The sequence below is a fragment of the Sorex araneus genome, chromosome 2 (genome assembly GCF_027595985.1).
Source record: "Sorex araneus isolate mSorAra2 chromosome 2, mSorAra2.pri, whole genome shotgun sequence".
NCBI classification, from domain to species: Eukaryota; Metazoa; Chordata; class Mammalia; order Eulipotyphla; family Soricidae; genus Sorex; species Sorex araneus.
Window position 1 is genome coordinate 352,988,219 of NC_073303.1, and position 14,832 is coordinate 353,003,050.

At 36.1% G+C, this 14,832-nt stretch overlaps 1 non-coding gene across 1 annotated transcript; it reads right to left on the bottom strand.

Annotated features, from left to right (window-relative positions):
* Positions 1–218: 218 nt before the first annotated feature.
* LOC129402952 (U8 small nucleolar RNA) lies at positions 219–351 on the bottom strand. The gene has a single exon (XR_008628965.1). It is a non-coding gene; the product is annotated as a U8 small nucleolar RNA (small nucleolar RNA).
* Between the last annotated feature and the right edge of the window lie 14,481 nt (positions 352–14,832).

A 14,832-nucleotide genomic window follows, 5' to 3' on the forward strand; every position in this document is an offset into this window, starting at 1 on the left:
CGAGGTGTCTACAGGGATTCATACCATTGTATCATATATGGTGCCCTGAGCTCTTTAGAAGTGATCCTTGAGTGCAGTCAGGAGTACGCCCTAAACACAGCATAGTGTTCCAAAATCAAAAGCAAGCAAAAATTTATTAACCTTCTTCTCTTCCAATTAGACACGTCTAGTTCCCTTTTTCTTTATATTTTTAATTGTTATTATAATTTTTTAGAAGAATCAGATAGAAGAGTTTGGGGTATTATGAGCCCTTAATCATGCAGAGACATTAATCATATATCATATGAACTCCAATTATGTTCTATCTGCCCTCTGAATAGATGAACATGTAAGGGTTATCCTACCTGACAATCTTCTAGTTGCTTCTTATCCCAGTGATATAGATTGCTGATGACAGTGCATGCTTTTCTTCCCTAAACATACAGATTCTGTGTCTTACAGTGAAATCAGTATTCTGGATTACTTAACCCAGGAAGAAAACAAAGGAGTTTGCCTGTCTTCAATTTAAGTAACCTAGTTCTATTTTCACTTTGTTTTATTTTGGGTTCATACTCAGCTGGGCTAAGGACTTACCCCTGGCTCTGGGTCAGTGGTAATTCCTGGTTGTGCTTGGGGGGCCATGTGTGATGTTATATGATGTTGGAAATCAAAACTGTGAGCCATTCACATGCAAGGTAAGAGCACTACCCCTGTACTCTCTGTCCAGCCCTCTTATTTTGGAAAAGTTAAATAGTATCCTCTTCGAGGAAACTGTTTTGGTATTACTAAAGAGTACTGATCTTAAAATTGGAAAAGACAAACTTTTAACACTCGTCACACGATTCTTATTAGTTCCATGCATTAGTTAGATTGTTTAACATTTTGAGCCACATTTATATTACTTACTTAATGGAACCCCTTAATGAGAAATGCAGGATTATTTTGAAAAGAATGAAATGAGATAATTAGGTAATTAGCATAAAATGAGTCCTCACCTTAACTAATGTAATCCAAAAAAAAAAAAAGAAATGTCGATGCAGCCTGTCTCTGAAAAAGTGCCTATTGCTACTGGTGGATAAAACTCATCTTCTTAATTTAATTATGGAATGTCTGCAAAACCATTTTTTGCTGAGCAAACATAACAAAAGAGGAATAATTAAACTCTCTATATATTTCAATTTGTACATTTTGTCCACTTCAATGTAACTACTTCCAACTGAACGGTAAAATGCAGACCTGTGATTTCCAACTTAAACACACGTGTGCTCACGTGTATAGTGTGCTCACCTGCCATTTTCATTCTGAAGTATCCCTCATAGAAACTCTTTAAGAAGAAATGCATACAAGTTGAAAAATATTTTTAAAAAGGCAAAATAACCAAAGTGCAAAATTGGGATATCAGGTGACCAGAACAAATACCTTGGAAAGGTACTGTAGACTATTTCCGGGAGAGTGATGGGAAAAGTGGGGATGCTGTTAATGTGTGTTGGAAACAAGAATGTATGAAACCCAAATGAGTCTAAAGACATGAAGACCTTTGAAATATAAGATGCATATGAGGATGCTGGAAAGCCTTTTAGATGCAGCATTCCAGGCCCAGAACATTGGTTGCATGCCCTGGGAGGAACAAAGGCTATGGAAAAAGTATAAAAGAAAACCATCAACAGTTTACAGCTCTCCCACTTAAAAACAGCCCTAGCTACAGACTTTGGTAGGTCTTTGGGAAAACTACAAAAAATCTAACTTGACAGAGACAAAGGTGCACATTTCCTCAATCTTATGACCCACACCTCTGCTTGGGATATCTTGTCTCTGTCTTTAACATTATGGCACACATTCTCCATCTTAGGGATTCCACTAAAGTTCTAAGTGGTATTTGGCTTCTTCTCCATTATGAAGAAGACTGCATTCTATCACGAGCATATAACTCTCTTTCCTGCCCTCATATTTTCCATAGAATGTTATCTATTTCCTATGGGGAATATGTCTCCTTCCTAGAATTCCTTTCTGCAAAGGCAAGTGACAGACTGAGCAGAAGTTTGAGCTGATTTTTCATTTTCCTGAAAAGGGAATTTCCTCTACCCAGCCTGAGTCCATGGCTCCCTGTGGATTCCTTACATGGTAGACTAAATGTCCATACTACAGACAAGTGAGACTCAAGCTCCATTTGACAACTACCATGTGAAGCTGGTGAGAGGTAAAGCATGCACTGTGTAGCTGCTCATAGCTTAGTTCTAAATCTCCAGACATTTCCCGGCTGATAGAGGTGGGTAAGAGGAAGGTGGCAGACTCTCATCTGGAGGCTGCCACTTTCTCCTTTGTCACTTCATGTAAGTTACTTGAAATGGAAGGAGTATATAAAGGTAGGGAAGAAAAGGGGGGGGGGAAGTAGCTTGAATTCTGTTTCGACACCCTGAACCCTTTATCATACACACATCTATGTAGTCATAATAAGTGAAATGGGGAAAACAAATCCTAGCCATGACAGTAGCTATCAAAATACATTAAATGATAAAGATAAGGCAGAAGCAGATTAAGTTCTTTGAAATACAGTTAGTTCAAAAAACACTTAATACCCACATGAGTAAAAATCATAGTAAATTGTAGAGGGGATTTCTAAGCTACTCTCTGTGGCTTATTTAGTTGAGTTAGCTCTCTCTCACACTGGATTAAACTTCCTTATCCCTGCCAATATCCTTGAGTTGAAAGGGTTGGAAGAATAGAACAGCCTGGGTGAAATCCAATCATCTATAAAAGTTCTGGGTTCCTGTGAACTCTTGTGGTGACCTCCGTTTTGTGTTTATTTTCCCTAGTATGTTGTCAGGTCATCTATGTCTTAATTAGCTACATGCAAATTAAAACTCCAAATAGGAAAGTCACAGTTGTAATAGAGTACATGAAATTCTCCCTCCACACTTCATATTCACATATTTGTCATGACCATCACTGAAGTAATACTGCTTCTTTGGAGCAGAGAAGGAAATAAATGCACAAAGAGTCTGGCCAAGGTTGACAAAAATAAACAAATTGTTTGGGGCAATGATACAAATTGCATCAATCAAAATGAGGGGAATGAAGTATGATTTCCTGAAATATTTGGTTTTTTTTTACATTGTCACAAAGCATATGGAACTCTGAATATTTCACAGCTATGTAGCTGATTTCATGAACTAATTTTATGATTTTATCTTACTGACATAACGGAAAATTGTTTCTTAATTTTATTTTAAAGGATTTGCATAATGTTTTATAAATAATCTCTTTCAGGATGAATAGAAATTTTGCTTGATCTTATATATTTGAGATAAAAGTCTGAGGCAGAATTCTAAAGTGGATTTAAGGATTTCCAACAAATGCAACCTACACTTATTCAATTTGTCAGGAGACATGTTAAAAAACAAATTTATGAGACTCATAAATCTTGGAAGAGATCAGAAAAACTGCAGAGATGCCTTCAGACCCCATGTCAAGCTAAATTTTATATCTGGGCACCCCAGAACCAGGCAAGTAGGTCCACCACCTACCCAAACAGAGCCGCGGCAACAGAAAACCTCCCAAACCCAATCGCTGCCATGCTCAAGGTGGATCTCCACAGACTCTGAATGAGCCTCATGCACAAGTGAATCTTATCAAAAAATAAAACTCTATTGATCATTTTTAGCAAATTATTTGTAATCAATACAAAATAAATTATTCAGAGCCTGCGATTGGGGTAGGCTTGGGTGGTGTTTGGGTAAATTTTAAATAATGATGGTGGGAAGGTGTGATGGTGGTGGGATTGGTGTTGAAATATTGAGTAATAAATTATTGTGAGCAACATTATAAAAATAAAATTAAATTAAAAAAATGAATTTATGTTTTTCTTTAAATTAGTAACTTATTTAAAAGAAAAGAATAGCATATATTATAGTTCTAATCACCAAGGCAATAAGATCTGTCATTATCTCTATTTTGTAATATTTTCAAATGGTACAAGTCAATACTACTATATACCAGAAAACTAGAGACAAGTATCAGAAGGATTAACAGAATAATTTCTATATACATATAATATGATAGATGTCAATAAAAGAACTCTAAAGTAAAAAATATCAATGATAAAAGTTCATGATATAGTTTTATATGCCAGTCATAACTAACATTAAATTATTTAATGGACATGATTACTATATAATATAATAATAATTTAAAGGTCATTAAAAATGTTAAAAAATCATACATTTTCTGAATGAGTCGAGGAAAGAAAAAATAAACTGCTTTTAAGAATCATAAAAAAAAAAAGGCCAGAACAATAATACTGTGTTACTGTGCTTTCCTTAAAAGTGGCCGACCATGGATGTGGGTAAAAAAGGGACACTCTTTCACTGTTGGTGGGAATGCTCACTGGTCCAACCTTTTTGGAAAACAATATGGACATTCCTTCAAAAACTAGGTATTGAGCTCCCATATAACCCCGCAATACCACTTCTGGGAATATATCCCAAGGGTGCAAAAAAGCACAGTATAAATGACATCTACACCTGTATATTCATTGCAGCACTGTTCACAATAGCCAGCATCTGAAAACAGCACGATTGCCTAAGAACAGATGACTAGTTAAAGAAACTCTGGTACATCTACACAGTGGAATACTATGCAGCTGTTAGATAAGGTCATGAAATTTTCTTATAAGTGGATGGACATGGAGAGTATTATGCTAAGTGAAATGAGTCAGGACAGAAATAAAATGACCACTCATTTGTGGAATATAAAATAATATAATATGAGACTGACACCCAAGAACAGTAGATATAAGGACCAAGAATATTGCCCCATAGTTGGAAGCCTGTCTCAAGAGCTGGGGGAGAAGGCAACTGGAATAGAGAAGGGATCACTAAGACAATGATGGTTGGAGGAATCTTTTGGGATGGGAGATGTGTGCTGAAAGTAGATAAAGGAGCAAATGTGATACCTCTTAGCATCTGTATTGCAAATCATAATGCCCAAAAGTAGAGAGAAAGTATGAGGGAAATTGTAGGTCATGGAGGCAGGGGGAGGGTTGAAAATGGGGGGTGTATTGGGGACATTGATGGTGGAGAATGTGCACTGGTGGAGGGATGGGTGTTTGATCTTGTATGATTAAAACTCAAACATGAAAGCTTTATAACTGTATCTCACGGCAATTTAAGAAAAAAAAGACAACTCTGCAGGGTATCTACCTCTAGATCCATTTTTCATTGAATAATGTTAAAAAAAAAGTGGCCAACTAGGGTTTAATCCCAGTCACCAAATATTGTAACCTAAGACCTGGTAGGAGTAATCACTGAGAGAATTTAGATTATTAATTAATATTTACTGAAATTCCCTGTTCTTTTTAAGTTAAAATATGCCATAGGGTGTCACTACCTATGTTATGAGATAGAATTCTCATCCGTATTTTTTTATTATTATTCTGACACTGTTATACACAGACTTGTACTCAGAACTTATTCTGTTTCATATTCTATCTGTCGACTTCTTAACCACTCTAAGTCCTAAGTATAGAAAAGAAAAACTTACTGAAATGCCTATTTCATTTCTTTCAGAGTTGTTATCAAACATATTTTCTAGTACTTTGACTTTAAACTCAATTGTAAATGACCTTAGTGATGGGACTTCTGCTATTTCCATTAGGAGGGCTATTTGCCACCGTCACCTGGTTTCTGTACATCAGCCAATTTGTACTCTATTCACTGTTTCATCAAGAATGTGTACCTTCCAGCCATACATATCACTCTTTCATATGGTACTATATATATATATATATATATATATTTAAAATTCCATCCCCATTACTTGTAATCTTTTGACCTTTCAACTTTCATTGTCACCTTCAGAGAAAACTGTATCCCCTTCTGTGGAGTAAAAGACTGATAAAAAATGCCCCTATGTTACTAAGCCAATATGGTCAGACTTTTTTACATTGAAAGTATTTGAAGCTAAAATGTTATCATAAATGTCATGTATTCTATTTCTCTATACTGTCAGAAAGTTCACAAATTCTATATGAATGTAGAATTCAAACTAAATTGGAAGAGTTTAGAAAATAGTCTATCTTTTCACTATCACTGTCATTGTCATCCTGTTGCTCATCAATTTTCTCAAGCAGGCACCAGTAATGTCTCCTATGTGAGACTTGTTGTTACTGTTTTTGGCATATTGAATATGCCACGGGTAGCTTGCCAGGCTCTGCTTAAAGGGTGAGATACTCTTAACTTGCTGGGCTCTCAGAGAGGGGCAGAGGAATCAAACCTGGGTTGACCATGTTCAAGGCAAACGCCCTACCCACTGTGCTAAAGCTTTTTACTATAGAAGTTCCATCAGTGCAATGTTTCACTTAAATATCTACCCCGCCATTATCAAAGAGCTGACAAAATTTAGTCATCTTCCCAAATATTGTGATCTAAAACCCAGGCATTTTCATGCCTTTTTATAGAGAATTCAGACAACATGGGTTTTTTTTTTGCTTCCTTAACTTACATATATTCCCCATTTTACTCTAAGATCCATTTACAGGATTAGAGTGCTTTAAAAATTGTGCAATGCTAGAGATAAGAGAAAATATAGAGTAAGCATAAAATTGGGTGGAAAGAAGATATTAATTTATGGAGTTAAACATTTAGCATTGCCATTTTAATTTTTCATGTTTTAAAGATACCACAGATGAATCAATTTGTCTATTTAAATTTTCTCATCCATACTTTTTATATTGTTTATTTTATATTAATTATATGAATAATTTAGGATAAATTGACTCTGAAATGAAGTCTTCCATTTTCCTTTTTCCAATAATTTGTATTAAGAAGTCCTTTGAAATCAAGTTAATTCTCCATGACATGAAAAGGTGGGAACAGTATTAACTCAAATACATTTCTTTTTAGATATTTAATATTATGTGTCTAAGTACAGCAGTGATTAAAGTCACTTTTCATATGGTAACTCTAATATTTCACTTTTCATATGGTAACTCTAATATTTGTAAAGTGGTCACATGTTTCCCTTCCCTAGCTCTAAGAAGAAATATCTGTATACGTGTACATCCACAAAGAATCTGAATGATGCATGCATACAGAGCCATTTTTGTTTTTCCAGATATTTTCTCTGGTATCTAAAGTTACTATTTTAAGTATTAATGTTGTCAATAATGATTAGGAGAACAGGGGGCCATATCAGCTTATCACCTGACCTGTCCCTGTTTTCTGACCCCTCTTTCCAACAAAATTGGAAACTTGGTTTTATCTCTTTGTCTCTTGACCAACTTGGATTTCTTCTAGTATGAATGCTGCAGAATAGGCAATGTTACAAATAAATGATTCCTAAAACTCAATCAACCAATTACTCTGCAATTATCCCCAATAACTACCACATGCTCAAAACAATAAATGAAAATTATGAGCAGAAAGGAAAGGTGTGACACTTAACCAAAGATTCAAGTGGAATTCCTAAATATACTTGAACCATGGAGCATATGAATAAAACTGCATTGGTTATTATATGTTTGTAATGTAAATTTAAAATGATTTAAAAAATTGGAGAATAGCAAGACTAAAAAGAGCCCATCATAACTTAATAGATGGGTCTTTATGTGTAATTATAAGTATATATTGAATAGGATAGGAAGAACAATAGTGAAAACTACTAGCAAGAATATTAAAAGAAAAAGAAAAAGCATCTGTGTAAAAATGTGAGAAGTATATGTTTTTAATATTAAGTAAGAATGAATGTTTTAATACTGACACACTTCCAAACTTTCCCTGCAGCCTTGTTTTCATATTGTTTAAGATTGCATTCTATTTTGACTGCTCTAGATTGGGTGAGAAAATAATGATCACATTGCCTGCACCCTATTTACTTATTTTTAACCTTCTTTGTTTCTATAAGCTACCCCAACTTGTTTATCCTAGCTCTGGTATAAATTCTGTCAGGTGAAATTAAACTGCATACAGAGTAATACCTACAACTCTTCTCTTGTATTTAAATCCCTCAATCATATAGCTCTAACTTAGATTTCCAAAAATATCTCACTCTTTTTACTACATGTTTTTATGATTGTAGCCCCATCTGACAAAAAATATATATATGGGCCACTTCTAATGGTGCAGGATGTACTCCTGGCTCTGAGTTCAGGGATAACTCCTGGTATGCTGGGAGGCTAGTGTAAAGTGCCAGACATGAAACATAGACAAGCACCCAGCTTGCAGTGCTATAACCCGGGTCCCAAGACTCTGTTTCAATTAGAATATACTTATTCTAATGCCTTTGACTAGAACTATTGTACTTTTCAAAATATTTCCAGAATCTGTATATCTGCTTTGGTTTTATCTACTCTATATGTTAGATATTCCTATCACTGTATCACTGTCATCCTGTTGCTCATCGATTTGCTGTAGCGGGCACCTGTAACGTCTACAATTATTCTCAATAGCTTAACTGTTAAGGATAATCTAAACAACAATAGCACGTTGTTACTGCTTTTGGATATTCCTATATGGAAAAAATAGTCATTTTAAATATCCTTGCAGTTAATTTGTCATATTTCTTTTGTCTTTTGAACATATAAACTCCACTCTATCTAATCCTGTGTATTTTCTATGTTCCCTCTGGGTTAACATAAGAACAATATGCTACAAATATCCTAGGATGGCTCATTTAGTCATTATCCAACAAAGAATGTTAACTAAGTTGAATAAATTTGATATATTACATAAGAAAAAAATCTCATGAGCTGTGGGATCCATTTGTGTGCAAAATGAAAATGCAAGGTAAATTGTTAGTTTTAGAGAAATACTTTTCTAATCACAAGTGAACATCCACTAAAGTATATTATCTAATGGTTTCCTTCACAGACCAAAAAGGAATCACGTTCTTTTTTTTTTTGAATTTTATTTTTATTATTTTCCATAAGAAGCAATCTTTCTTAAAATTTATTATTTGAAAAATATTTTTCTATTTTTTATTAATTAGTGAGTTACCATGAGGGTACAGTAACATATTTACACATTTTCATACTCGAGTTTCCCTCATACAATGTTCGAGCACCCCTTCCTCCACCAGTGTCCATTCTCCACCACCAGTGAACCCAGTATCCCTCCCACCTCCCAATCCCATCCCCCCTCTCTCCGCCCTCCCCCCTGCCTCTGTGGCAGGGCATTCCCTTTTGTTCTCTCTCTCTCATTTTGGGTGTTGTGGTCCACAATAGGGGTATTGAGTGGCCATCGTGTTCAATCTATAGTATATTTTCAGCACGCATCTCCCCTCCCGAGTGGGTCCTCCAACCAGAGCTTACTTTAAGTTCCCTTCTCTATCTGAACTGCCTTTTCCCCAGCATGTGAGGCCAGCTTCCAAGCCATGGAGCCAACCTCCTGGTACTTATTTCTACTATTCTTGGGTGTTAATCTCCTACTCTATTATTTTATATTCCACAGATGAGCGCAATCTTCCTATGTCTGTCTCTCTCTTTCTGACTCATTTCACTTAGCATGATACTTTCAATGTTGATCCACTTATATGCAAAATTCATTACTTCATCTTTTCTAACAGCTGCATAGTATTCCATTGTGTAGATGTACCAGAGTTTCTTTAACCAGTCATCTATTCTCGGGTACTCAGGTTTTTTTCCAGGTTCTGGCTATTGAAAACAGTGCTGCAATGAACACATAAGTGCAGATATCATTTCGACTATACTTTTTTGCTTCTCCAGGATATATTCCCAGAAGTGGTATTGCTTGGTCGAATGGGAGCTCAATTTGTACTTTTTTGAGCAGCGTCCATATTGTTTTCCAGAAGGGCTGAACAAGTCGGCATTCCTACCAACAGTGAAGAAGGGTCCCTTTCTCCCCACATCTCCTCCAACAGCGGTTGCTTTTGTTCTTTTGGATGTGTGCCATTCTCTGTTGTGTGAGGTGGTATCTCATGGTTGTTTTGATCTGCATCTCCCTGATGATTAGTGATGCAGAGCATTTTTTCATGTGCCTTTTGGCCATTCATATCTCTTCTTTGAAGAAGTTTCTGTTCATTTCTTCGCCCCATTTTCTGATTGGGTTGGATGTTTTCTATTGAAGCCAACAGTATCTTCAAAGATGGCACACAACTGATCAACCAAATGGAAACAGAGATAAACAAATGGGACTATATTAAACTAAGAAGCTTCTGCACCGCAAAAGATACAGTGACCAGGATACAAAGACAACCTACAGAATGGGAAAGGATATTCACCCAATACCCCTCTGATAAGGGGTTAATATCAAGGGCATATAAAGCACGGTTGAACTCTACAAAAAGGAATCACTTTCACTGTCATCCCGCTGCTCATTGATTTGTTCGAGAGGGCACCATTAACGTCTCTCATTGTGAGACTTGTTGTTACTGTTTTTGGCATATCAGATATGCCACGAGTAGCTTGCCAGGCTCTGCTGTGTGGGCACGATACTCTCGGTAGCTTGTCAGGCTCTCTGAGAGGGGCGGAGAATTCGAACACAGGTCAACCGCATGAAAGGCTAATGCCCTATCGCTGTGCTATCGCTCCAGCCCGCCAAAAAGGAATAGAACTATTTTATTGTCTAACAGATTAAAATAAAACTGAACTTCAGAGATGTTAAATGCTTTGTTGTAACTACACAATTCTGATATTCTAAAAGTGAAAAACAAAAATTTTCTTAGGTAAGGGACTGAGAATGTGGCTCAGTGGTAAAGCACATGCCTTTATATTCATAGAAGCTAGATTCAATCCCTGACACTAAAAATATAAAAATTAAAAAATAATTTTCAATGCAGCCATTTAGAAAAATGTGAGGTTAGGTTGTTCAGAGATAGAGCACTTCCCTTGCATATGTGTATCCCTGCCCTTGTTCTTCAACACTGCAATAAATACATGAGTTCAAACAAATAAACAAATATAAAATTGCACATTATATCATAATAGGGAATTCATATAAAATTCAATAACTCAAATATTTCTATTTCTCCATGGTTTTTATAACCTTGTGATTCAGATCCATGCATTTACAGATATTTATTAATTGTCTATCAAATACCACCTTCATGAATGTTTGTGCCAAAGTTCAACATAAAATTTCTCATTACTTAGAAGGGCAGAACAAAGTTTTGCAAGGCTATAGTATTCCAGAGACAACTTAAGCCTCCAAAAATTTATCCATTTTCTCTCCTAAACTGACCTATGAACATTTGCTACCACATTTAGCATAGTCTTGGCTTGTCTAAAAATCTATCTAATGGATTTAGGTCATATCAGTACAGTGGCTGGATTTGACTGAAAGAGAAGTAATCAATAAATAAAAATGTAATGTAACGCTTAAAAATGTTTACTGAACTCTCAATATCAACCAGATATAATATCTGTATGCTGGGCATATCACAGTTGCCGTGTCTTTTCTGACATAATAGATACTGATGTGCCCTTTAGGGTCAGGATCTTTCTTCACCTTAAACAAATTGCTTATTCAAATGGCCTACAGTACTCTCAGCTGCTGAGTAAGATTCTCAGGCTGCTCTCTGATAGAAAATTTGGCAGAAGTGATTAGTCTGATGTACCTTTCTTCCACAGTTTGATCTTTTTCCAGATGGAAATTGTGTTAAAAATTCTTGATTTTTGAGAATTGAAAATGACTATAGCATGGATCTTTAATTGTGTAAGCATAAATAAAATGACTTTATGATTTTATTTATTTGGTCCATGTTTTTATCTTGAGACGAATGTATAACCCCCATACATCCACACCCAGAAAATTTACTAAGTTATTGGTAGGAGTGAGCAAGTAAATAAAATATGGAATAGATATGACCATGAGGCTAAGATATAGTATATGAGTATTTCCAAGTAGAATTAGTAAATAGGTGTGTAAACTAATGACTTTTGGATTAAATAGGTATGTAAACTAATGACTTCTTAACTTCTTAACAACAGTTAAGAACTTAAGGTTTCTATTGAAATATATACATGATTCAAAAGAACCCACGTTGATACCTGAGAAACACTAAAGAAATAAAGTGATATCTGACACTGAACTTGAGTCACAGTCACTGTCATCCCATTGCTTATCAATTTGCTTGAGCGGGCACCAGTAATGTCTCCATTGTGAGATTTGTTGTTACTGTTTTTGACATATTGAATATGCCATCGATAGCTTGCCAGGCTCAGCCGTGAGGGCGAGGTACTCTCAGTAGCTTGCCGGGCTCTCCGAGAGGGACAGAGGAATTGAGCCCCGACCCCCTACCCCCACCCCGCCACGTGCAAGGCAAATGCCCTACCCGCTGTGTTATCACTCCAGCCCGAAATTGAGTCAATAAAAATAAAATAGATTGGGATCTTTAAGGTGGCTTAAAGGCCAAATTGTAGTCCTGGCTCTGGATTAATTTCTAGTTCTAGATGCGTCACGATGTCTGGTATTGGACCATTGATTTATCAGTCATCAAAATGAGTAACTCCTGTGCACCCAAGCATGATTGCTGGTGACACCAATTAAAACATCAAGAAGAAAGCAAACATAATCTTATGCTATGACAGTTCATAAATGCAGTCTATGGATTATGTATGAAGTCTAACATGTAAAGAAAGAAAAAAAACAAACTGAAAAGAGATGAAAAAGGAATTTGTCAGAGTATGGCTGAATGCAGACTAATTACAAATATGGTGGCTCATAGAAAAGCTTAATTTAAGTGGCCCAGTCAGATGCTACCTATTATTGATCACTCTGTTAATCAACCTTGCTAAGCAGGAAAAATGAAAGAGAAATTGACAAGTTTAAGTGTTCTTTCTGCAAAAAAAATAATCAGTATTGTATATCCAGACTGATTACTGCAATATAGAATAGAGCAGATTCAAACACTGAGCTGAAAACATAATTATTTTCAATTATTGAATGTCTGTGATTTGTCAAGCTGTCTTATGAAATTTCTTGTGAAGGGTTGCAAAGTATTTATTACATTATTATACAGGCAAGGAAACCAAATGTCCATGTAACTCATACAAAGTCATACATTCAGTGATTTAGAGAGATAAGATTAAAAGTATTATCTGTTGGCAAAGATAACATTGCCTAAATATTTCAAGATGCTCCTCCTCCAATAAAAATCTTGGTTAAATGATTAGCAATCATTTTCTGAAGTTAAGAAATAAAAATGCAGAACATAAAAATCTGAGGAAATGAGGCTGGAGATGAGAAAAAAATAGATGCTTACATTCATTTGGAAGTTTCCAATACAGCAAGTTTAACTTCTCCAAAGACAATAATAAGAGATAGCCAAACATTTTGAAAAGCTGTGATGCTAATGATACATTGGGTTTCTGAAGTAATACTATGAAACCATTACTCTGAAATACCTAAAAACATCACATTCTCAACAAATTTACCCGGAAATATGTTCACAAACACTCAAAGAAATGGAAATTCTTTTTCCATTACAATGAAATGTTTGACTATTCATCATTTCTAGACTATTTAGTATTCTTTGAGAATTATGCACATGTTTTATTCTCTTGAATAAATTTCAATGAAATATGCATAATTTGAATAGCATGCTATCTGATCTGAAAATAAATATGCTTGGCAGGAGACTACCTGGAATCTTGATGCCAATTGTGCTTTCAATTCATGATTCTAGCATTACTGAAATTTTTATCATGCTTGCATACAAGTTAGTTGTCCTAAATGTACAGTTTAAATATGTTTTTTGGGTCTTCTATTTGTGTTAGAGTAGATAGTCTTTAAAAAATCTAAAAGATGGCTAAAATTAACCCTAAAGGAACACAATTTAATAGTTAAAGAAAGTTCAATTTTTCAAAGAGAAATGTTTTCAAAGGTAAAAACACATAAAAAGTGAAAACATAATTTTCTAATGTTCTACATAAGCAGTTGCCAGAAAAATGTTAGGATTTAAATCTGGGAGAAGAGCAGTGTATGGAAATCACAGAAATGACAGCAAGATTCTAGCATACTCTACTTTATGTTAGTTCAACTTTAAGAAAGTCATGTCATTTCCTTAATGAGTTTAGAGATTTAGCAATTACAGCTTCCAAATTTCTGTAACCTTAACCACAGTGGATTAGTCATGGGCTCAGTTTCCACCATCAGAGCCAAGAGAATAGACCCAATACTGCCAAGGACAGAAGACAAGTGCAATTAAGCAAAACTTCCCTGGCTCTGATAGCTTCTAAATAATATATCAATGTAACTTATGTACACATTTAATTGGTCAAAATAAATCCTAACTTTTTGTACATACCACAAATACAGAGAGTCTCCTGCCCCTGAGCCTGGCTGTCTTCCCCAGGCCCCTTGGAAGAGGTGGGATCCAGCTTCCCTCCCCACCCCGAGCAGAGCTCCTGCAGCTGAAGATCTCCGGAGTCTTAGCCACAGCCATGCTCAAGGCCCCTCTCCACATGTTCGGACAAGCCTCACACATGAAGGTACCGGCAGAGGAATCCAGGTGTGTGGGACCCGGGGCTGAGACCTCCAAGCCTGCTTGGATTGGAACTGGGCCTCTTCCTCCCAGATTTCCCATTTTCCAGTAGCTAGGCAGCCACACCCAGGGACTGCCCCCAGCACCGTGTAATCCCAACGACGGCAAACATCCAGAGACTTAAAACCAAGCTCCCGGAAGACATCTATAAGACATCCAATAGGGCATCTTATAGCCTACTTCTCCCTCTGGGAGAACCTGGCAAGTTACCAAGAGTTTCCTGCCCACATAAGAGAGCCTCTCAAACTCACCATGGTGTACTCATATGCCAAAACCAGTAACAATGCTGGGTCTCATTCTCCCGACCCTGAAAGAGCCTCAGTGCAGCATCGTTGGGAAGGATGAGTAAAGAGAAGC